The sequence below is a fragment of the Stylophora pistillata genome, chromosome 3, assembly GCF_964205215.1.
Source record: "Stylophora pistillata chromosome 3, jaStyPist1.2, whole genome shotgun sequence".
NCBI classification, from domain to species: Eukaryota; Metazoa; Cnidaria; class Anthozoa; order Scleractinia; family Pocilloporidae; genus Stylophora; species Stylophora pistillata.
In genome coordinates this window covers 41,935,965-41,950,981 of record NC_142521.1, presented here as the reverse complement: position 1 = coordinate 41,950,981, position 15,017 = coordinate 41,935,965, and the positions used below count along the sequence as shown (strand labels likewise).

General features: G+C 41.8%; 2 pseudogenes across 1 annotated transcript in view; both read right to left on the bottom strand.

Annotated features, from left to right (window-relative positions):
* LOC148736155 (uncharacterized) overlaps positions 1–15,017 on the bottom strand; it is a 165,913-nt pseudogene that overhangs the window by 45,380 nt on the left and 105,516 nt on the right. The window lies entirely within an intron of this gene.
* On the bottom strand, positions 3,330–8,082 carry LOC148736168 (uncharacterized; annotated as a pseudogene).

Genomic DNA, 15,017 nt, shown 5'->3' with positions numbered 1-15,017 from the left:
AACAGTTTCTTTAGAAACTATCAGCCTTTACGCTTTAAAATAGGATTGTTGATCAATTTTGGCCGAGTTGGCTACCATGGCCCGAGATGGAGGACCACGAGATGAGACCACGTGGTGACTAATTGGTATGTGCATAATTTTCGATTCAACTTCAGCTGGGGTAACAAGGATGAAGGCAAACGAAGAGTCAAGATAGTTAGATTTTTTTAGAAAATTCGAAATAGTTATGCTGAACGGTTGGTAGCTTATTTGCCAGTTTAGGTCCAACTGAAGCGAAATGGTCATTAAGAACATTAGCTATTCTACTTGGGTCGCTGGTGGCAGAATCGTTGTTATTAGGGTCCTTAATAAAAGCAATAGGTTTTGTGTTCCTCAATTTACGTGCAAGTACATTGTTTATTCCTTCCCATGTTATTTTCATATTATTTAGGTTATCATTAAAAAATTTAGAGTAATATTGCTGCTCACTTAAACACGTTAAAGTACAAATTTTGTTTCTATAGATTTTATAATTGGCGGTGTTACCAGACGCATGTAACTTATTTTTAATTTTAACGGAAATTCTTAGACCTTTGGTAACCCATGGTTTATAGAATTGTTTTGCTTTGCGGTTTGAAATTATTTTCATAGGCGCATGTTTATTTATTAATTTGATAAACTTGTTATAAAAAGAAGGGAATAAATTGTCCGCGTTACACGCATTTTTATTTAAGAGTGCATTCCAATCCACATTAGAGAGATCAGCATTAAAACTGACCCTAGAGAATTTGAAGAGGTCCCCTACTTTCAACTTTTTTATCTTAGTTTTATCCTTCATAGATTTAAAGTGCACCTAAACCCAAAAATTTTTTTTCATTTAACGAAATAAGGGTATTTTTTGGAGTATTTCTGTGCAAAAATTTTTTTATTTGCTCAAATCTTCAATTTTCTGTGCCCAGTCAAAATACGGAAAATCAGCCGCCCTCTTGCCCCGCCACCGAGTTTAAAGAGGAATGGCTCTAGCGGGTAATGTGACGTCAAATCGAAAACACGAAAGTCTGCATTTCACACATTTTCACTTGTTTGAGAAGGTTGTAGTCGATAAATTCCGAAAATATGCCGACCGAGTGTGTTGCTGGAAGAGGTAGCAACGTGCGAAATTTACAAGAGGGTTTCGCGCTTCATACATTCCTCATACAACACACCTAGTCGGCATATTTCGGACAATATCGACGACAACCTTCCCAAACAAGTGAAAATGTGTGAAATGCAGACTTTCGTGTTCTCGATTTGACGTCACATTACCCGCTAGAGCCATTCCTCTTTATTCTCGGTCGTGGGGCAAGATGGCGGCCGATTTTCCGTACTTTGACTGGGCACAGAAAATTAAACATTTGAGTAAATTGAAAAATTTTTGCACAGAAATACTCCAAAAAAGAAGCTTATTTCGTTAAGCGAAAAAACTTTTTTGGGTTTAGGTGCACTTTAAGAATACAGAATTGTATCTGAAATTATATTTCCACAAGCCACAAGTTGATCAAGATTATTAATATAGATGTTGTCAATTAGGGTGGCGGAAGTAGAACGAACATGTGTTGGTTTGTCAATTGAGGGAAAGAGGAAACAACTTTGGAGGGAAGACAAAAAGCTGCGACTACACTAAGAAGATGCGCAATTGAGAAGGTCAATGTTAAAATCAGCCATGATTAATCAGTGTTTCCCAAAAGACGCACGTGTTTTGATAGTCTCATCAAAATATGATTGAAAGATTTCCGGTGAGTTATATTGTCTGTAAAAGATTCCGCAGATAACATCTTTCTTATTCACAAAGGAGAACTCAGTTAGCAATACTCGAGAAGCTTCATTAGAGGTTTTTTCTAAGATACGATAATCAAGCGATTCGTCAATAAACACTCCAACACCCCCCAGACGCCAGAGGCGTTGGAACATATTCAAATACGTAGCCAGGTATATGTGCTGTGCAAATTTGTGAATTAGCATCGGTGATTTTTGGTTCAGTAACGCCGATGACATTAAAATGAAAATCTACTTCATGTAAAAGTTGAGTTTGAAGATTTTCCAGGTTACGATTAAGACTGACTACGTTGTTATGAAAACAGAAAAGCAAGAGATAGTCTCATCTTTTCATAACTTCATTTTCATTTTCTTAAAACTATGGGGGGAGAAATATCGACTAATTATTCTGTCAGAGGAGTAATCGTTGGGGTTCAAGTTATGACCTAAGGTTGTATTTAAGGAAAACAAATTTAAGTCATATAAGCTAGTAAGCTTGTCTAATTCCATTTTAGTTTTACATGTGGTCGACACTGAATTATTAAACTGGCCATGAATTTCCGCCAAATTTCTTGAACAACCATAATACGGTAAAACCTTCAATGTAGATCTATTAGATTTTACTGTACCAAAGATAGGGTGCGGTTAACGTAGGCTACAAGAGTAGGTACAATCCATTGCGCTCGGTGTAAAAAGCGTACAAAGTGGGAAAGTTTTGTCTACAAATACATTTGATACACATTCACTACAGGTGCTTATTATCCAACTGTGCTTCTTAGAGTACAAATAGCGCGCGAGATGAGTACAGATGTCACACCATATTTGTACTCCAGAAATATCCGCAAAATTCGCCCGCACCGAAATAACGATTTGGCGTGTTTGATAATAAAGTAGACGTGCTGTTGTGTAGTACCGCCGAGTATTTTTACTCGTTGTTTGTATTTTAACTCGCCCTACGGGCTCGTCAAAATACGGCACAACTCGTAAAAATCATACTACACAACAGCACGTCTAATAAGATATATATAAACGATTAATTTCTTTCCCTGTCCCCGGCCTGTCAATTGAGCAGGGTACAACAGCAGGCACATGTAGTCATGGAATGCCCTTTATTAACAGCACCGATCATCAGAAATAGCACAAATTTCTCTGCTCGTCTTTCCACAAATCTCATGTCTTGGGAATTTCTTTTGCATCGCATATTTAAATCGATACTTTCTGAGAAAATTTCGCATACGTTTTTCATTTTTAACGGTTCTTACACTGAGAACTTAAATATGGTATAGGAGTATGGAAATATAAAAATGTTGTAGTCTCGGCAAACTTTTAGCACGGCCGGCAAAAATGTCATACATATTTAAAAAATTCCACCCAATACACAAAAGGCGGACTAAATTATTGACGAAATTTATATGGCCAACCCATGGGTGACGCCTTTACTGAGCACTTTGAAACTTTTTAACGCTTGAAGATACCATAAAACAGCATTTAGGAGATAAACATTTCCTTACTGATACAGAAAAATACATACCATGAAAATGGTTTGCTCTCTTGACTCAATTTAAGGAAAATTCTTTTAATAATAAAGAGTTTCAATCCTACTTGTTCATTTATGCTAAAGGAACGTATTTTAGAACATCTTGTTGTTTCTCTTGTCAGTTACCTTCATGAACTTCATATAAAAGATTTTAAAATTTTTACATGTTTTAAGTGGAACAAAAAGCAAAAAAAGAAGCCTCTTTTTCTTTTCTTGTTTCGGTCGCCAGTTTAATATCATATTTTTGAATTTAGCTCAGATTTCCTCTCCTTTAAATTTAGTAGGGTAAATCATAAAAGTTTAAAGCAGCAAAAAAAGAGTCTTAAATATCTATGAGCTCTATTCACGGCTCATAGAGAAAATTTGCATATTAACTTTTTTTGTTGAGTTCATTCTCCTCCGCCGGGATAATAGAATAAGTGGAACACTGGAGAGTAAATTTGTCTTTCGAAAGCATTCAGTTCTGACCATAATTCAACTGGAAGAATGTGTAACTTTAGCTTGAATCCTAAGTTCTGCTTGTGTTGAGCTTTGACTCGAAAGTGAACTTGTGTTCCTAAATGTCAACATGAATGTCAGGTCTTGCCTGTCGAATTGCCTCTTTAACGTAATTCAAATCTTCGTCAGAAGATGTTTCCTTGATCCATAAACGACCCAGTTTAGACAAATCGATGACGTACGGCACGATAGATCTCAGTGCGACACCTAGTGGATTGCGCGACAGGTCTAGAGACTCAAGAAGAGAGATGAATTGAAAGCTCCCGAGGAGATTGTTCAAGTCGTGTTCATCCAAATTTAACCTTGAGAGCAATAACTCGGTCAAACCGGTAAAGAAACGCAAGCTTTTGGTAAGTGAAGCCAGACAACCTTTCACGTTGAAAAAAGAGAATTTAAGACGTTGTAAAGCCGATGCTGTCTTGAATCCACCAAACAGTGCCTTAATTACCCCACCATCTATGTTGACAACATCTTTATACTGTCCAGTTAATTCAAGGAATTTCAAGGACGACATATCAGAAAGTGACCGACCGAGCGCCGCGGCCACTGCGGGAGACAGATTTATTCCTGCCGGTTCCAGTTTCTCGCAAGCCAATGATGAGTCAATCATTATGTTACCTTGTTCCGAACAACCTGTACAGGTCAGTGACTCACATACTAAATGGTTCCAGCGAGGAGTAAATCTAAGGCCCTCAAGAAAACCAACTAAATCGTGTTCATCAGTGGTGATGCCATTAATTCTCAGGTTCAAACTGAGAACGTCATTGGAAATAACAGAGAGTGGAGCAGGCCAACCTTTAAGGGTGAAACAATGAAACCGGAGAAAACTCGTCATTTCGAGAAACACGTTTAAGAGCGCACTTACTTTGTCCTTCTGCAAATTGCTAACATCCATTTCAGTTAAAAGAAGTTCTTTCAATGATGACATTTCTGGAAGCGACAGACTAAGCGCCGCGGCTGCTGCTGGAGTCAAAGTGATTCCATGTAGGATTAGTTCCTCAACAGTTTTGCGAGTGACAATGGTAACCAGTGTCTCCACTGCTGCTGCAGAGCAATTTCTAACGTCAAGCGCAACACTTTCGATCCTGGTAAATGGCCGAAGTGCCTGAGCAAGTTTCTCTGCCTCAGCGGTTGTTACTCGATACTCTTCACAATCGTATTCTTCGTAGTCTGTTACTGAATAACCAACATTCAACACGCACTTGCTTGGGTTTGGTACAGATTGCAGCAATGCACAGAACCTATCTATCATTTGAAAACTTTCTCCGCCTCTGCAAATACATTTCAAAACTTTTAAGAATTGTAAACATGATTTTTCCGCAGACCTGTCCTCAGAGCGAGATTGTGGGCAGGACGCTTTAGTTCCAGTAAATAGTTTAGTATGGTGCTCACAATTAAGTGTTAACTCTGTTAAGTAAAACTGAAACCGTCCATTGTTAAGACTAAGAAAGGAATTGAAACTGCAACAGTCACATCCTTCTTTACAATACTCCACGAAAAAGTCTCTTAGCGTGATAGGTCCAGCAGTCTCAGTTATCTTCACCACTAAATCTTTGCAACCAAAATCTTCTAAGAGCAACGTTACACCGCCTTCTTCAACGTATTCTTCGTAAAACGGGTTATACGTCAAAGATGATCTGAAATGTAACTTCTGAATGTATCAACCGAGTAATATCGACCTCCGACTCTTCTAGGAGTTCTCTAAGATCACAGTCCATCGGGACGACTCGTCCAAAGCAATCCAAACAGAGATCTAAGAGCTTAGCTTTGGACTGAACTTCTTCAAAGCAACGGTAAACAAGGCCGTTAAACTTCTCCTGCTCATAAGTGATGTCAGGCAGTGACTCATATGTCTCTTTTTCTGGTATTGCCTTTGAATAGTCCAGCCCTGAATTAGAGATTCTGACTGACTTCAAGTGTTTAAGAATATTAATTGCTCCATCGTCAGACAAACCACAAATGAAGTGGAATACATTTTCTAACTCTTCACATTTCTCCGAGGTGCGAGCATGTTCTTCCATTCCTCACAGGTTTCCCTTAGGGACACATTTGTTGGTGACGTACCATGCCGCTAAATACTCTTGAATACTCTTGTGAATAAATGATACCATCCCTTTAGGTTCAACACTAGGGCCGTACTCGAATGACTGAAGAAGACCAGTTGAGACACTTTTCTCTCCACGAAGTGCCTTTGACAATTTATCATAATCAAATAACAGATCACCCTTCAGTAGGCCTTCCAAAGCTACTTTTCCTATTTCGGCCAAAATATCTTCGTAGTTCTCTTCTTTTACCTTAGAGGCCAGGGTCGGAGAATGCTTTCTGTGACTGTGCTGTAAAATGAATCTGACAATTGCTTGATACAATTTAGTTCTATTTTTTGTACCTTTCTCCAGCTCGTTCTTTTCTTCCCTCCACAGCAAGCAGGAAAAAAGATTCAATAGGGGAACCCTCACTAGGTCTGCCATTCCCTTCGACTTGAGGAACCCGAGCAGCTGGTCCGCTTCTGTTTAGCTTTTCAACATTTTCGTCATAAAAACCTTCCTGTCCAACTTATTGAACCCGGTGAACTCTGCTTGAATGTCGGCAGATCCTCGTAGCTCGTCAGCTCTTGATGATCGAGTGGTTACCAAGACAGTACAGTCTCTCAGAATGGTTCTGTGAAAGATTTGGAATACTGGCGAGTCGCTTCTGTTGCCATACTGTTCTTTTGCTTTGCTTCCGGTGCGATACTCGTCGTAGCCATCAAACACGAGCAGAACTCTCTCTTGGTTCTTTTGAATGTAACTGTTAAGATCATCAAAGAATTTGTCGTTGTCTCTTGAAAAAAGACGGGAATTACGTAAGACGTCCGTAAAAGTCTGGCAGTGGGACACTTCTTTGAGATCAACAGCAAGAACAAGGTCAAATCTCCTCAGCGCATTTTTCTGTTCTTCATCCAGCTTTGTTTTGTCAAGATTTGACAAATCCACCAGCATTTTTTTCACGAAAGTAGTTCTTCCAATTCCAGTGTCTCCTTGTGCAATGATCCTCTTCTTGGGCGGCGCCCCGCTCCCAGATTTCTCGGCAAACATTTCAGTGTAATGACCCATTTTCTTGGGTGATGACCCAGTTGCGGTTTCTTCTCTTTTCACCCAGGACAGTCGAGTGTAGATCTCATCAAGATTCACCTGACATATCGAAGACCACGCAGTTGTGGGTATCTTGCCTGTTCTCTGATAATGCTCTGCAAGCTTCCTCTGGCAATTCTTCAGATCAAAACTGTTTACTTCAGAAACTGCTTCTGAGCAGAGAAAAAAGAAAAGAGGATCATCAATTCAGTGCAGTCAACATCTTGGTTTCCACTTCATTTTAAACGGAATAAACAATTATACAAAATGATCACTACATATATTTTCCTATCCTCACAGAGATCTTAAAATTCATTTATTGCGAGAGACAGCACTTTCAAGAATTCTAAAAGACCGTATTTATTCGATTAAGCGCCCAACCTCGAATAAGCACCCACCCTGAAGGTAGAAAAAGTCAATAAGCGCCTAGCCTCGAATAAATGCCCACCGCCATCCCCCTACCCCAAAAAATACTTATTAAGCGCCCAACCTCGAATAAGCGCCCACCCTGAAGGTAAAAAAAGTCAATAAGCGCCTAGCCTCGAATAAATGCCCACCGCCATCCCCCTACCCCAAAAAATACTTATTAAGCGCCCAACCTCGAATAAGCGCTCACCCCCCCCTCCCAAAAAAAAAATTATAATAAAGTGCGACGATGACATTGAAGTTGATTGAGAATTATGATAGCTAAAGAGTCTTCTGCGAAGACCAAACAATGAGTTGTTAGTCCTGGGCATAAACCGAACAATGAACAGTTACAATTTATATGCTTTAATATTTTGTCATGTTTTGTTCTTAGTTATTGTTTTGTTGCAAAATAAACTTTTTGCTTACTGAAAATGGTGAAAATTTAGTAAGCGCCCAGCCTCGAATAAACCCCCACCTCGAATAAGCGTCCATCCTGAAAGTCCTAAAATTAAGTAAGCGCCCTGGGCGCTTAAACAAATAAATACGGTGGTTTGCTAACTTCTTGACTTCTTTGAATGTACGCACCGTACCGGGGAATAGTGGCCTGACGTTATGCGGACTTTGTTTGACGTCACCATCTTTGTAACAAATTTTTTCTGCCAAGTCTTTCCTCTGCACGGGTGTATGCTGTAATGCTGCATTCAAAGTTTGGTAAGTTGCTGCAGAACCATTCTCCTGTTTCCAGTGAATTAACATGCGGTATCCTCTCTCACACACAGCTCCTCATTTCTTTGTTTTATATCCTGTAGTTTTGGCTCCTTGCCCGAGCTTCTTCCACTTTTCAGCAATTTCGCTGCCTAATTCTTCTATTTCATCATCTGTTGGTGTACCTTGTTTTACTGATTAAGAAATAACTATTGTATGTACGCATTGCGCACCTGGAGTGAAGTACGCATTGCGAACCTGGAGTGAAGTGCGCAGGTCATAAGTACAAAAGGCAAGGAATGAAGTTGCGTTTGCTTAACTTCCTGAGTTATTGATTCTGCTACAATATTTTGGCGATGAGTATGTCCGAGATCACATCAATACCACTGTTCGATCCTTTCGAACAGACCGGCAGTGTTGGTCCCCGCTGGGACAGATGGAAAACACGACTACAATATTACATCGATGCCCGTGGAGTTACTGTTGACAATCGCAAACGAGCTTTGCTACTTCATCTTGCCGGGCCGGCTGTTCAAGACATCTTAGCTACCTTATCGGACACTGGAACCACTTACATGGAGGCACTTACTGCGCTCAACACGTACTTCTCTTCTCAGAAGAGCTTACAGTTCGAAAGACACACCTTTCGCCAGGCTCATCAAATGCCAAACGAATCGATTGCCCAATACGTCACACGATTACGCCGACTGGGCGAGCATTGTGATTTTGATAAATACTCGCTCGATGAGGTTATTAAGGACCAGTTCATTGAACATTGTCATTCCAACACGCTTTGCCGACGCCTCCTTCGTGAAAAATCTACTGCTTCTCTTGGTTCGTTGTTGGATATTGCTCGCTCCATGGAGTCGGCAAATTTCCAAGCGGCGAACATTGAGAAAAACCTCGTCCCAGGAAGGCTCGGACAACGCTCACCAACTAACAACGCCAACCGTCAGCGAAGAAGACCAAGTGAATTTTACTTCGGAGAAACAGCAACAATGTACACATTGTGGTAACCAGCGAGACGACCAGCCGCGAACTCCCAGATGCCCTGCTTTTCGTAAGACATGGTTCTCACTGCGGAATCCTGCACCATTTTGGACGCATGTGTATGGAAAGAACCAAAACCCCAGGCCACCCAAATGGCGCACAGGCATCGACACCGAAGGCCCGGTATGTTTGTAATTCTTCTGATGAAGATGACTGTCATGAGGCATTTCACCTTAACCCTAACCAAGCAAAAGCAGACATCACACTTACCATTGAAGGTACCCCAGTTCAAAGTTTGTATTGATTCTGGTGCAACGGCGAACACCATCGACTATGCAACATATGAGGCGATCAATGCCGCTAAAACAGTGCCCTTAAAACCAACCAGTGTGAAACTTCGCCCATATGGACAAGACAACCCTGCCCCGATCCCCCTTGCTGGATCGTTTTTTGGACTGATCAGTAGTCCGTCAGGGCACATGGACCTAGCAAGATTCCTGGTACTCAAAGCAAGAAATGCTGGCTGTTTCTTGAGTCGTGAATCCTCAACCCGGCTAGGAATGTTGCATATCGCGGCCTTCACAACTACAGAACATACCCCTTACCACGCGGAATACCAGTACCTGTTACAGAAGTTCCCAGCAGTGTTCAGTGGCAAAATCGGGAAACTAAAAGCTTACCACCTTGAGCTCAACATCGACCCAACTGTACGACCGGTGGTACAACATTCCCGTCCTACACCCTTACATTACCGAGCCAAGGTAGAAGCCAAGCTAAAACAGCTTGAAGATCAAGATATCATCGAACAGGTTACGGGCCCGACGCCATGGGTCTCCCCACTTGTCATTGTCGACAAGCCGAATGGTGACATACGGCTGTGTGTAAACATGTGCAAGCCCAACGAAGCTCTCCGCCGTACGCACCACCCATACCCCACAGCCGAAGAAATTCTCCAAGATCTAAACGGCTCCAAGTTCTTTTCCAAAATGGATCTTAAGGAATGCTATCACCAAATTAAACTTGGTGAATCGTCTCGTCACTTGACAGCATTCAAAACACACGTTGGCCTCCGCTGTTACAAGCGTCTGGCATATGGAGCATCAGTAGGCTCTGAAATATGCCAACACGTAATTGGACAAGTCCTCGAGGGATGTTATAATGTAAAAAACATTACTGATGACATTCTCGTCCACGGTACCACTAAGGAAGAAAATGATAAATCCCTAGAAAATGTGTTGCTACGGCTCCAAGAAAAAAACCTCACAGTCAACCCAGCTAAGTGTCTATTTGGCGTCCCAGAACTGAACTATTATGGATTTCACATCTCAGCACAAGGCGTATCCCCGACAAGGATCGAATACACGGAATCAAGCACATGCAGCCACCCAACACAGCCACAAAAGCAAGAGGCTTTCTGGGATTAGTAAATACCGTCGCCCATTTCCTTCCAAACCTAGCTACTATGACAGAGCCAATACGAAGGATCACAGACAAAAACTGTGCGTGGTCTTGGGGCCCAGAGCAATCTGAAGCCTCTAACAAGCTGCGTGACCTCATATCTAGTGACACGGTTCTGGCCCATTTTGATCCCTCCCTCCCCACCCAAGTACGCCATGATGCTTGCAAGATTAGGATCGGTGGCGCCTTGAGTCAGAAACACCCCGCTGGTTCTATCCGGCCCGTTGCATATGCAAGCCGCAGTCTATCACCCGTTGAACAGCGCTACAGCCGAACGGAGAGAGAAGCCTTATCTAGAGTATGGGCATGTGAGAAGTTTCATTTTTACATCTACGGTAGCCAGTTCGACTTAGTAGGAGATCACAAACCGCTGGAAGTTCTCCTAAACGGCCGTGGGAACCCTTCACCGAGAATTGAACGTTGGCGTTTACGGCTCCAAAACTACAACCCACGTATTGTTTACCAACCTGGCATCCAAAATGGTTTCGACTTCCTGTCGCGCAAACCCGTCCCTACCAATACACCCAGAAATCCTCTTGAGGACTACGACAACTCCATTATAGTTGATTCCCTTCCTTCTGCCATCACTCTTCAGGAGCTTCTTGTCGCTTTCGAATCTGACCCCACCTTGAAGATAATCAAGGAGTGCCTGGACACTGGGAGCTGGTCAGCTGCACCCGCGCCCTTTGCTGATCTAAAGGAAGAACTTTGCCAGAAACGCGGCATTCTTCTCCAAAACAATCGTATTGTGATTCCAGAAGCGTTGCGCCCACGCATTCTTCAATTAGCACATGAGGGGCACCAGGGCATCACTAAAGTTAAACAGCATCTCAGACAACGAGTCTGGGGGCCTGGCATTGATACTCAAGCAGAGAGACATGTGCGCGAATGCCTTGGTTGCCAAATCGTTCGCCCAACTCCTCCTCCAGAGCCTCTCAGAATGACAGATCCACCAAAGCAAGTGTGGCACACAATCCACATTGACTACTGTGGCCCATTCCCATCAGGAGAGTATCTCTTTGTTGCAGTTGATGAAACGTCAAGGTATCCAGAAGTCCATGTTACACACTCAGGTTCTGCGGCCACAGCGATTACCCACCTTAATCAAATGTTTGCAACACATGGTATTCCTGAAGTCATTACATCTGACAACGTCCCCTTCGGATCAGAAGAGTTCAAAGCATGGTGCAAACAGCTTAGTATCAAGCATCGCTAAATTACGCCCCCTTGGCCAGCTGCTAACGCCCAAGTAGAGCGATTCAACAAACCCTGGAGAAGACTATTCGAATTGCTACTGTAGAAGGAAAGAACTGGCGCTTGGAACTGTTTGTGTTCTTAATGAATTATCGAACCACTCCTCACTCCTCCACTGGGGTCTCACCCCCATCCCTGATGATGAATCGTCACATCAGAACCAAGATTCCCTGTCTAAATCTCCCTCGCACTTCAAATCTTGTTCATATTGCCTGCGCCAATGACAACTTGAGAAAATCAAAGGCAAAGACATATATGGATAAACGTCACAACTCCACCCCTTCCGACATTCGCCAGGGAGATCAGGTTTTGCTGCTTTAGAAACGTCAAAACAAGCTAATCACAAGATATGACCCTAGACCCTTTACTGTCGACAAGAAAAAGGGAGTCAGCGTCGAACTTGCAAGAGGATAGGCACGATTGTTTAGGAACTGGTCCATGGTCAAAAAAGTTATTCCCTCGTCGAGGGGCACTGAACCCGTTAAAAGACTTGCTCAAGTAGGGAGTGTTCCTAGTCATCGGAGTGTTACATTAAGGAACACAGAACATGTTGGCAGGCCTTTCCGAGAACCGCGTGCTCCCCAATATCTTAACGACTCTCTTTTGCGCTAGGACGTAACTTTCCGAAATGACTGCCTAAATAAGTTTCATTGTGAGCCTAGCTTGGTTTATTACTACCACCGTTGTTTCCTGCTCTGTGTTTGCATTTATGCTTTCTTAGGAAAGGAGGGATATTGTATGTACGCATTGCGCACCTGGAGTGAAGTGCGCAGGTCATAAGTACACGAAGCAAGGAATAAAGTTGCGTTTGCTTAACGTCCTGAGTTATTGATTCTGCTACAATAATAACTTTCAGAGTTCCTCTTGTTAACGGGTTTCTTAAACGACAATAACCAATCCCACATGGGAAATAAACAATAACTCCAACCTTATTTAACTGTGCCAATCAGCTCTCAAAACCAAAGCACACAAAGATGATAACGAATATATCGAATGCACCCTGACTTGGATTAGATAGTAGAGTCGGGTGCTCTCGCTAGTAGTTTTGCTTTCAATCAGAGTTTCAAAGGCTCGTACAAAGGTCCAATACTCTATTGGATTACCGTTAAAGGTAGGCACTTCTGGCTCAGGTAAGGTGTGGGCTAATGTACTTCAGTTCTTGTTGTTTGTGAATAAGTTCCTCCATCCGGCAAGTCTGTTGGAACTGGGCCTTTAGTAACTGATGGACCAAGTTTACAGTTACGTTTGGTTCGTGAGAAATAGCCACGTTTGCTTCTTCAACTTTAGGGTTCAGTAATTCTAGGCGAGGTTTTAGGTCTGTTTCCACCAAGCCGACAGGAACAAAACTCTTTGCATCAGGATTTCGCTCCTTTCGTTGATCTGCCCCTTCTTCCAGAACTCGATGGACATTTTCTGCCTTTTCTGATGCTAGCTTAACGGTAGGCTGTAGCTCTTTAGTCTTTCATGAAATATGGGAGGCTGAGGACCACCAATCTAACTAGGGTTTCGGAAGTCCCTGACGCTACGCGCTTCGAATTCTGCGTAAACAGTTTCTTCCGCTTGTGCTTTTGCGATTTCTGTTTGGAGTTCCACAGTCTTCTTTCTCAACTGCAACGTAAGCTCCTCTTTTTGGATAGCTTATAATCTTTTCAAACCGGCCGCTTCGGCTTCTAGGGTCGCTCTCCTCGTGGCAGCTTTTGCCCTAGCTGATAAAAAAGGAAGTCGATGGAGACGCTTTCGAAGTAACCGATTTAACGAGCCGGGAAGGATCCGAACCGCGACGGGATCCAATGTTACTAACAGAATCCTTAGGGGTAACGTCATCGAAGACCGCGTTGGAAATAAAGATAAATCATGACCATCCGGAACAACGATTGGCGCTGGGACCCAAGATGCGACATCTCCAGCTATCTCAGACAGCGATTGTTTGACAGCATTGTAATAATCGTCAGAAAGCTCGATATCGCGCTCGTCTTTAAGTTGGTCGTGGAAAGTAGCGTGAGCGGCTTCGAATTCTTCGAAATAATCTTTAATTCCTTTATTTTCCTATTAACAAGCTCGACATTGGACAAGTCTAACATCAGCTCCTTTATTTCGTTTTGGACTTTCGTTACGATGCCTTTCTTAGCGCTTCTCGTTTGTTTGATTCGTTGAAGACGTTCCGAATCAGTCCCCTCCCGGTCGAGAGTAAGATTCCGTTCTCTAGCTCTTGGACACGATTGTTCGACGAATAACGTAGCTTCGACGAATAGCGTAGCTTCACCAATAAAAACGTTGTAGTGGCTGATTGTATCGATTTAAAGGTTATAGAACGAAATTTGATTCCTAGCTATCACGGCGTGAATAATAAAACTTAAATGTAAGATACATACATACATACATGCATACATGCATACATGCAAACATGCATACATGCATACATGCATACATGCATACATGCATACATGCATACATACATACATACATACATACTTTATTTAAGGTATCAAAGAATAAACAACACAAATATTACCCTAAAAAGGAAGTTTAAGAGGTTAACCCTATGTAAATAAACTTCCAAAGAAATAAAATTTAAAAAAGTATGCTTTAATAAAATCTGAGACGGATTAAAATTTAAAAATGTATGCTTATAATAAAATCTAAGATGGATAAACACCAAGAAATACGCATGTGTAATTCAAGAGCTGTTTTGAAACGTGTTAAGTTACCCATCTCAACGACATTGGCGGGCAGGTCATTCCATTCACGAATGATTTTAACCAAAAAAGAGTATTTATACTAATTACATTTTGCCAATTTAACCTGCAGTTTGTAATTGTGGTTGGACCTAGTACGTTTTAAAGCAAACTTAAAAAAATCACAAAAATGAAGGCCATTCAGCCCGAATACAAGTTTATAGCATTAACATAACAAACTGATAACAAAAACAAAGAATAAAACGTGTTGCGCAAGTAACACCCATACCCCAGGGCCAAAACTGATTTTAAATGCCCCAACCAAGTACCGGATTTGATAGCAATTTTTTGGTAAAAGGCAAAATCAGCGACCGTGACTATCTACACATTTGACCGAGCATGAAAAAACATAAATTTTGTAGACCTCTTCTTCTGAGCCATTTACTTTGCAAAAGTAAGCTCTTTACCCTTTAGACACCTCCATACGCATTTGATCATATATTTACATGTATTTTGCGCAATATAAACATTTAAGTTGTTATTACCTGGGTATCTAACGCTTGATTTCTACTGGAAAAATTTCACACTTCCGGTTCAATTATCCCAGCT